This window comes from Berghia stephanieae, chromosome 9 (genome assembly GCF_034508935.2).
Source record: "Berghia stephanieae isolate SIO BIC M18660-M18661 chromosome 9, UCSD_Bste_1.3, whole genome shotgun sequence".
Taxonomy (NCBI): domain Eukaryota; kingdom Metazoa; phylum Mollusca; class Gastropoda; order Nudibranchia; family Aeolidiidae; genus Berghia; species Berghia stephanieae.
Genome location: NC_088368.1, coordinates 42,990,259 through 43,000,258, shown reverse-complemented (window position 1 = coordinate 43,000,258; position 10,000 = coordinate 42,990,259). Strand labels below are relative to the sequence as shown.

The 10,000-nt window shown below is 35.0% G+C and overlaps 2 long non-coding RNA genes across 3 annotated transcripts in view; both read right to left on the bottom strand.

The window, feature by feature from the left end:
- LOC144980273 (uncharacterized) overlaps positions 1-10,000 on the bottom strand; it is a 106,163-nt gene that overhangs the window by 1,264 nt on the left and 94,899 nt on the right. The window lies entirely within an intron of this gene.
- The window catches only part of LOC144979401 (uncharacterized), a 6,187-nt gene continuing 265 nt past the window's right edge, over positions 4,079-10,000 (bottom strand). The window contains exons 2-3 of the long non-coding RNA XR_013646687.1: positions 5,499-5,539; positions 4,079-4,151 (exon numbers count right to left, since the gene is read on the bottom strand). This is a non-coding gene — a long non-coding RNA (uncharacterized LOC144979401). The remainder of the gene's footprint in view (positions 4,152-5,498; positions 5,540-10,000) is intronic.

Sequence of the window (10,000 nt, the reverse complement as noted above, 5' to 3'; positions counted from 1 at the left end):
ACAGCTGTCTTTTAGAAGCTCTTTGATGTTTGTGATTTTAAATAATTTACACTATGTTCTGTCATTGGAATTCTAAATATATTCTTGTTTGTGATATTCTGAAGAACAATTTTGTGTTAAAATCGTTATTAAGACATTTTGGACCAGACCACCGTCACCATTGACATCATTCTCATAATAGCTGACACGACACTGAAACAAGCAAGACAATAAGTCACCTTGCCATCACACCACACAGTGACTCAGTGCACCTGTCACAGTCAAAACTTGAAACCCCGCCACCTACTCTGACCATGCATCTGTGTACAGACTTGCCACATTGAAGGAGGGGAACAACTACGCAAATGAAACCGTTGAAGTTCCAAGAGGAGAACTGCCCTACGGAACTGAGCTCCCCAGGAATGAATGGGTAACACTGAACAGAGCACATGCAAAACTTGGCTGAAGCATGAAAAATGGGGGGATGGCTGAGACCAGCTTGTGTACATGCGGATGCCCAGAGCATATCCTTGAAGTATGACAAGACGGACCCAGTTGCACTGATATGACCCAAGAGTCTACTTCCCAGATCCCGTGGAGTGGGTTTGGTGTTGGAGCGACAACCTATGATGATGACTTACGCTGCATAACACACGTAGTGAAAGACCACTCAAGAGTGCCAAACAATTGACGAATAAGAATTGGCAATATAATCAAAGCAGAGGAGAACAAAAGACAATCATAGGGATTTATGCCCCAACTCTGACACTGTAAATAATTACATCGACAAGACAATTTACATAACTGAATCGACACATAGTAATAGTACAGTTTTACACCATAACGTGTCAACAATTTCTATTTAAGTAATGGCCACACACATTAAGCAATCTTCCATTCCTGTTATCAACTATATAAGACGTGTTCAAAATAAACAATGTATTAAGAAAAATGTCAAAGTATTGAACATAAACAGCCAATCAAGTGAAAATAAACATAAGATATTTTTTACAGTGTACAGAACAAGAAACTGAGTCATAGTTGGATTCGTCTATTAGGGACAATGAATATTTCCCATCAACATTCAACATATACCACAATGACTGCAATCGTAATGGCGTGGTGTTTTTATTGGCACCAACCAGGAGTAAATTAAGCTTGTTAGTTCTTGAACTGGAGGAAAAGTGTAAGATGATGTAGGTCAAAGTTGAAATTAAAGGTTAAATTAAAATTTGAAAATACAAGAGAGGCGTCAAGACTTTTCATTTTAACCCCGTACAAAGATAAATACACAGTTCTGAAACGTATTGTACAAAATGAGTTAAGTCAAAATATTGGAACTACATTGAGCACATGATTTGCGCTGACAAGAACGGAAACTAATTTACTGGTGTGATAAATTTCTAGTCATACATTGAACACAAAAATGACAATGAAAATGTCAGCACCACAGCACTTGACTAAGCGAGACCCCTAAATGCCAAATTTTAGTCTGTCTTTTAGAAAAAGCAACATATGGCACTCAAACAATGTACAGAAAACAGCATAGTAGCAGAAAGAAACAATTACATTAATGAAAAATCAAGTATTAGAAAATTGCAAAAATTCTTCTAAACTTAGATCCTACAAAGGCTAGTGGAACAAACAAAATTCAAAATCCTCCGTTAGAATTTCTAGAGACCATTCGACACTGGTGAAATCCCAAAGGATTGGAGAACAACTAATGTAGATCCCTAAAAGGACAAAGACAAACTGGCGACTTGGGAACAATATCACCGCAAAGAGGTTCATACAATGAAACGCATTGTCATTTCCATCTCCAGAAAAACATCTTCAATACATGCGATTACAAGCTACACAACCACGTATTAGTATATAAGACCTCCATGATATTCGGGAATAACTATAAAATCAGACATAAAACGGTACAAGGACATCGACAACATCACAACCAAAACAAATAGGACCCAAAGTTTCCCTCGAGGAAATTTAGAAATTAAATCGTCAAACATCATCAGCTTACCATTCACTAGTTCGACGACAGATTGAATAAGCATGCACTGTTTGGGACCCACACATAAAACACATTGTTAATGAACTGGAGGCAATACAGAGACGAATGCTCGTTTTGTTACAGGAAATTATGAGAAAACAATAAGTGTGAGCAACATGATTAATCAACTAGAATTGAAGACGCTCCAACGAACGACCTGGTGGCTATTTCAAGTCCTGAACTCCAAACACCGAACATCTAGGACTTCCCACATGGACCGTTTCATTCACCTGTCATACACCAAAAACCTCAGAAAATTCTTATTTGACCCCCGAATCCTCAGAGGTTGGAAACATTTACCGCAGGATGTTACATCTGCACCCACTATATATTGATTTACAGAGCTTCTAGATCACTGCTGAATTTTTAACATGTTAAAATCATGTCAAAAACTTTATGAGTAAATGTGACATTAAAGAAAGATTCAGATTTAAATACCGGTTCAGCGTGAAATGGTCAATAGAAATTGCTTGCAAACCTTTGGATAGGATGCTAGTCTATCGCAAAGTACTTTCTGCTAGATCTAACAGACGCAGCTACTCAATCACTGCTGGGTGGAAAGGGGTTAGAAAAAAATATCGACTGCAACCAGATCAATCTCGGTCCCTTTGCGTGTGAAGCGAATTCTTTATCAACTGAGTTATCGCGACCATCTTAGTAATCAGGCCCTCAATTAATCACATGACTTCATAGATCTTTGATATAAATGTCTAGGGAATTTTTTTGGTTTTTTTTTTAAATTTGCCTTGTAGGTTTCTATCATGTTGTAATAAATAAAACGTTTTCTATTGACTTGGCAGTAGATTTTACTTATAGTTTGCTAATGATAATCCTAATTTATTTCAATAGTACATAATTTTTTTTTTTGGTACAAACGTGTTAGACAGAATGAAATACTACAAATATTTTCATCTTTATGGCAAAACATTAGTTAGAAAAAAATAAAAAATGAGCTTTTATATAGCGCAATATCCACTAAACTTACACAAGCAGCTTTGACAGGTTCACTGTCCAAGACTAACCTGTCTTATGTAAAACGAGACAGGGATCCTGTCGGGCGATATTACAATATTTTTTTCCTACAAAGACAATGTTGTTAACCTTCAGGTACTCACTTCACACCTGAGTACGTTGAGAGAACGTGAGTAAAGAGCCTTTTCCAAGGAAATAACTACACGCCGAGCCAGGCTCTAACCTAAGATCTACCGATCCGAAAACGATTGTCATACAATAAGACAATATAGCCGCACAATTGCCGAGTAGAAAAATATTGTGTACTGCAGAGTATTGAGTGTAAAATTCATATAAATATATAAATATGTATCTATAAATATATATATATATATATATATATATATATATATATATATATATATATATATATATATATATATATATATATAAATTACATGAAGTAGTAGTGCTTAACTTTCTGATGAGGGGAGTTATTTATACAATATTTCAAATGTAATTTTGTTTAACTTATATAATTTTGTTTCGAATGAAGATAGCGAGAGCTAGAAACATTATTGTAGAAGTTGAACAAAATTACACTTGAAATATATATATATATATATATATATATATATATATATATATATACATATATATATATAATGCCATTTTGCCACGACATCATAAGATATCGTCTCCTAGGCATTCCACGAAGGAATATTGATTAATTCATCAAACAGGAAGTCTAATGTTAACAGGAATCACCCATGTTGTCTAAGTAAGCAAATTGGGGGGTTAATAATCTTGCTCAAGGAAAAAAAAACGAAAGTGCCTGAAGCATGTATGTGTTTATTGTCTGTAGGGAATAATTATTGGAGGATATAACTATTGATTAAGATTGTAATGACATGGTGCATAAACGAATAGATGGGTGTATTAATAAATACAGACGAGTCTCATCTAAGAGAATTATTCTTATTCTGGAACAGTTTTATATATCAGATTTCAGACCTTTATTATAACTGGAGACCTTCTTGCAATTTGTCATGATTTATTTTGAAGGAAACCAGTTGCGTTAGATCCATGGTCAGTTGTTTATTAAGTAAATACTTACGCAATTATAGCGGTTTAGACAATTGACACACCTTGTCTCATCAAATGCAGCCTGAGGATATTTTAAAGAGAAATTGGAGGTACTCCACATTACATTAATATTCCAAGTATTTAACGATTCAAAATGTAAATCAAGCCAGACACAAGATAACGATCAACAGCTTTTGAATTTTAAGGAAAGCTTCCGTACGTTTTTTGAAGTCGCTTCACTATAATATATTGCTATTCTAGCCGTGGATCTTTTGTCAGGTATTTATTTATTCAATTTGTCAATTTTAGTAGCATTTTGTGTAAAACAAGCCTTGATTGAGGGGTAAAAGTATACGATTTCCATTCTTTTAGTTGTCCGCTGCCATTGTCGTTGAAGTATTGAGAGTGAGTGCAGAACAGTCCTATGTTGTTGTTTTTTTTTTCTATAAAGGTTATGTCGAGGTCCCAGGTTTTTTTCTTCCTAATACGGTTAGTTATAGATCTTAGTAAAGTTCGTGAGGTTTTGTAGGGGTTTTGTTTTTCCTATCAGGGAAAGTTAAAGGTCAAATATTTTATTTCATCGTTTAAACCAGGTTAAATGAATACGTGGGTTATTTTTCTTAGCTTGAGGAACGTGAGGAAGGCCTCAAGAATGTTCAATTCAATGACTTGTTTCTTGCTCCTATGTTCCTTCTAAATAAGTGACACGACGTCTCAAGAAGGTGTTATGTCAGGGTAAAGCAAATGTGACAAGAAGAGATTAATGTTTTAATAATGAGAAATATAATCGAGCGAACTCTAAGCTAATTTGATTGGAAAGCGAAGTTTGTTTCTGACCCATTAAGTCTAGCACTTGCTAGATATTTCTTTAAAAGAGATATGGATTCTAATTTATGTCTCTCTCTCTCTCTCTCTCTATATATATATATATATATATATATATATATATATATATATATATATATATATTATATAATTGTACATGTATGTATGCCTTTCAAATGAGTGAATTGAATTTACAAGAATTTACCTACTACAAATGTACTATAGCTTATGCTCAATCGTAATATTATGTATTTATAATGTGTATTTAATACTATGACCTTATTTGCTTAGTTATCATGCCCCATCCCACTAACATAACTTGTAACCTGTTAGGGCTATTATTAATGCTATTAAAATGAGATCAGTGCTGATGTCAAGGGTTTGTTAAAAGAAACCCTTTCAATCTCACTGCTCGGAGAAGTACACTAGAGTTTCTCAACCCGTCAAAGTTTTGATCTTTTTTATTTGCAGAAGAAGAAGAAGAAGAAGAAGAAGAAGAAGAAGAAGAAGAAGAAGAAGAAGAAGAAGAAGAAGAAGAAGAAGAAGAAGAAGAATGAATGACTGACTGAATTATTTCTTTTACTTCTAATTGATATCAACTTACCAGTCCGTTTACGAAGCAGAAGATAAGCACGACAAAGGTAACTGTAAGAAATGCAAAATAAGATCAGGAACTTAACATCGGATTTCAAAAATGAAAATGGCTTAGACGTGAACCTAAACCGCGTTCTTCACTTAAAGCTTAATCAGACGGTTTATATATTTCTGATTCGAGCCCTGCTCGACGCTTAGTAGAGTCCTTAAAAAAGGCTCTTTACTCACATTCTCTCATCGTACTCAAAAGTAAAATGAGTACCGTTACCAACGTTCTTTATATAGGAAAAAACTTGTAATGTCGCCTAACAGGCGGGATGCCTTGTTCTACATGTCACGTGTTGCTGTTGGTCAGGCACTCCTTCTAAAGCGCTTTGAGCACATTTAGTAGTTATTTCGCTAAATAAAAGCTCATATTTTCCTTTTTAGATATTTATTGATTTTTTTTCTAGGAATTTACAAGTTTGTAACAATTTGTTTACGTAGGTCATTTCAAAGTCAATAACAAAGGAAGAGATGGGACAATAAAAAGTTAGATGATTTTCAAATAAATGCACCAAGAAAAATATTTTTTAAAGATGTCTGGTTTAAATACAAAACAGAAGGAATACAAAGATGACTGGTTTAAATACGTCACAGAAGTAAAACAAACACGACTGGTTCACATAGAGCACCAAGTAAAACAAAGATGACTTGTTCAAATACGGGACAGAAGTAAAACAAAGATGACTGGTTCAAATACGTCACAGAAGTAAAACAAAGATGACTGGTTCAAATACGGCAAAGAAGTAAAACAAAGATGACTGGTTCAAATAAGGCACAGAAGTAAAACAAAGATGACTGGTTCAAATACGGCACAGAAGTAAAACAAAGATGACTGGTTCAAATACGGCACAGAAGTAAAACAAAGATGACTGGTTCAAATACGGCACAGAAGTAAAACAAAGATGACTGGTTCAAATACGGCACAGAAGTAAAACAAAGATGACTGGTTCAAATTACGGCACAGAAGTAAAATAAAGATGACTGGTTCAAATACGGCACAGAAGTAAAACAAAGATGACTGGTTCAAATACGGCACAGAAGTAAAACAAAGATGACTGGTTCAAATACGGCACAGAAGTAAAACAAAGATGACTGGTTCAAATTCAGCACATAAGTAAAACAAAGATACTGGTTCAATTACCACACAGAAGTAAAAGAAAGATGACTGGTACAAAACGACACAGAAATAAAACAAAAATGTCTTGTTCAAATACCGCATAGAAGTAAAACACAGGTTACTGGTTCAAATAGAGCACAGAAGTAAAACAAAGATGACTGGTTCTAATAAGGCACAGAAGTAGAAGAAAGATGACTGGTTCAGATACGACACAAAAGTAAAACAAAGATGACTGGTTCTAATACGGCACAGAAGTAGAAGAAAGATGACTGGTTCAGATACGACACATAACTAAAACAAAGATGACTGGTTCTAATAAGGCACAGAAGTAGAAGAAAGATGACTGGTTCAGATACGACACATCACTAAAACAAAGATGACTTCTTCAAAAACGACACAGAAGAAAAACAAAAAATTCGGTTCAAATTCAGCACAGAAGTAAAACAAAGATGACTGATTAAAATTCGGCACAGAAGTAAAACAAAGATGACTGATTAAAATTCGGCACAGAAGTAAAACAAAGATGACTGGTTCACATAGAGCACCAAGTAAAACAAAGATGACTTGTTCAAATACGGGACAGAAGTAAAACAAAGATGACTGGTTCAAATACGTCACAGAAGTAAAACAAAGATGACTGGTTCAAATAAGGCACAGAAGTAAAACAAAGATGACTGGTTCAAATAAGGCACAGAAGTAAAACAAAGATGACTGGTTCAAATACGGCACAGAAGTAAAACAAAGATGACTGGTTCAAATACGGCACAGAAGTAAACAAAGATGACTGGTTCAAATACGGCACAGAAGTAAAACAAAGATGACTGGTTCAAATACGGCACAGAAGTAAAACAAAGATGACTGGTTCAAATACGGCACAGAAGTAAAACAAAGATGACTGGTTCAAATACGGCACAGAAGTAAAACAAAGATGACTGGTTCAAATACGGCACAGAAGTAAAACAAAGATGACTGGTTCAAATACGGCACAGAAGTAAAACAAAGATGACTGGTTCAAATACGGCACAGAAGTAAAACAAAGATGACTGGTTCAAATACGGCACAGAAGTAAAACAAAGATGACTGGTTCAAATACGGCACAGAAGTAAAACAAAGATGACTGGTTCAAATTCAGCACATAAGTAAAACAAAGATGACTGGTTCAAATACGGCACAGAAGTAAAACAAAGATGACTGGTTCAAATACGGCACAGAAGTAAAACAAAGATGACTGGTTCAAATACGGCACAGAAGTAAAACAAAGATGACTGGTTCAAATAGAGCACAGAAGTAAAACAAAGATGACTGGTTCAAATACGGCACAGAAGTAAAACAAAGATGACTGGTTCAAATACGGCACAGAAGTAAAACAAAGATGACTGGTTCAAATACGGGACAGAAGTAAAACAAAGATGACTGGTTCAAATACGGCACATAAGTAAAACAAAGATGACTGGTTCACATAGAGCACCAAGTAAAACAAATATGACTGGTTCAAATACGGGACAAAAGTAAAACAAAGATGACTGGTTCACATAGAGCACCAAGTAAAACAAAGATGACTGATTAAAATTCGGCACAGAAGTAAAACAAAGATGACTGGTTCACATAGAGCACCAAGTAAAACAAAGATACTGGTTCAATTACCACACAGAAGTAAAACAAAGATGACTGGTACAAAACGACACAGAAATAAAATAAAAATGTCTTGTTCAAATACCGCATAGAAGTAAAACACAGGTTACTGGTTCAAATAGAGCACAGAAGTAAAACAAGATGACTGGTTCTAATAAGGCACAGAAGTAGAAGAAAGATGACTGGTTCAGATACGACACATAACTAAAACAAAGATGACTGGTTCTAATACGGCACAGAAGTAGAAGAAAGATGACTGGTTCAGATACGACACATAACTAAAACAAAGATGACTGGTTCTAATACGGCACAGAAGTAGAAGAAAGATGACTGGTTCAGATACGACACATAACTAAAACAAAGATGACTTCTTCAAAAACGACACAGAAGAAAACAAAAAATTCGTTCAAATTCAGCACAGAATTAAAACAAAGATGACTGATTAAATTCGGCACAGAAGTAAAACAAAGATGACTGGTTCAAATACGTCACAGAAGTAAAACAAAGATGACTGGTTCAAATTCGGCACAGAAGTAAAACAAAGATGACTGGTTCAAATACGTCACAGAAGTAAAACAAAGATGACTGGTTCAAATACGTCACAGAAGTAAAACAAAGATGACTGGTTCAAATTCGGCACAGAAGTAAAACAAAGATGACTGGTTCACATAGAGCACCAAGTATAACAAAGATGACTGGTTCATATACGGCACAGAAGTAAAACAAAGATGACTGGTTCAAATACGGCACAGAAGTAAAACAAAGATGACTTGTTCAAATACGGCACAGAAGTAAAACAAAGATGACTGGTTCACATAGAGCACCAAGTAAAACAAAGATACTGGTTCAAATACGGCACAGAAGTAAAACAAAGATGACTGGTTCACATAGAGCACCAAGTAAAACAAAGATACTGGTTCAAATACGGCACAGAAGTAAAACAAAGATGACTGGTTCAAATACGGCACAGAAGTAAAACAAAGATGACTGGTTCAAATACGGCACAGAAGTAAAACAAAGATGACTGGTTCACATACGGCACAGAAGTAAAACAAAGATGACTGGTTCAAATACGGCACAGAAGTAAAACAAAGATGACTGGTTCACATAGAGCACCAAGTAAAACAAAGATACTGGTACAAATACAGCACAGAAGTAAAACAAAGATACTGGTTCAAATACGGCACAGAAGTAAAACAAAGATGACTGGTTCAAATACGGCACAGAAGTAAAACAAAGATGACTGGTTCACATAGAGCACCAAGTAAAACAAAGATGACTGGTTCAAATACGGCACAGAAGTTAAACAAAGATGACTGGTTCAAATACGGCACAGAAGTAAAACAAAGATACTGGTTCAAATACGTCACAGAAGTAAAACAAACACGACTGGTTCAAATTCGGCACAGAAGTAAAACAAAGATGATTGGTTCACATAGAGCACCAAGTAAAACAAAGATACTGGTTCAATTACCACACAGAAGTAAAACAAAGATGACTGGTTCAAATACGTCACAGAACTAAAACAAAGTTGACTGGTTCAAATACGGCACAGAAGTAAAACAAATATGACTGGAACAAATACAGCATTGAAGTAAATCAAAGATGACTGGTACAAATAGAGCACAGAAGTGAAACAAAGATGTCTTGTTCAAATAGAGAACAGAAGTAAAATAAAGATGACTGGTTCAAATAGAGCACAAAAGTAAATCAAATAT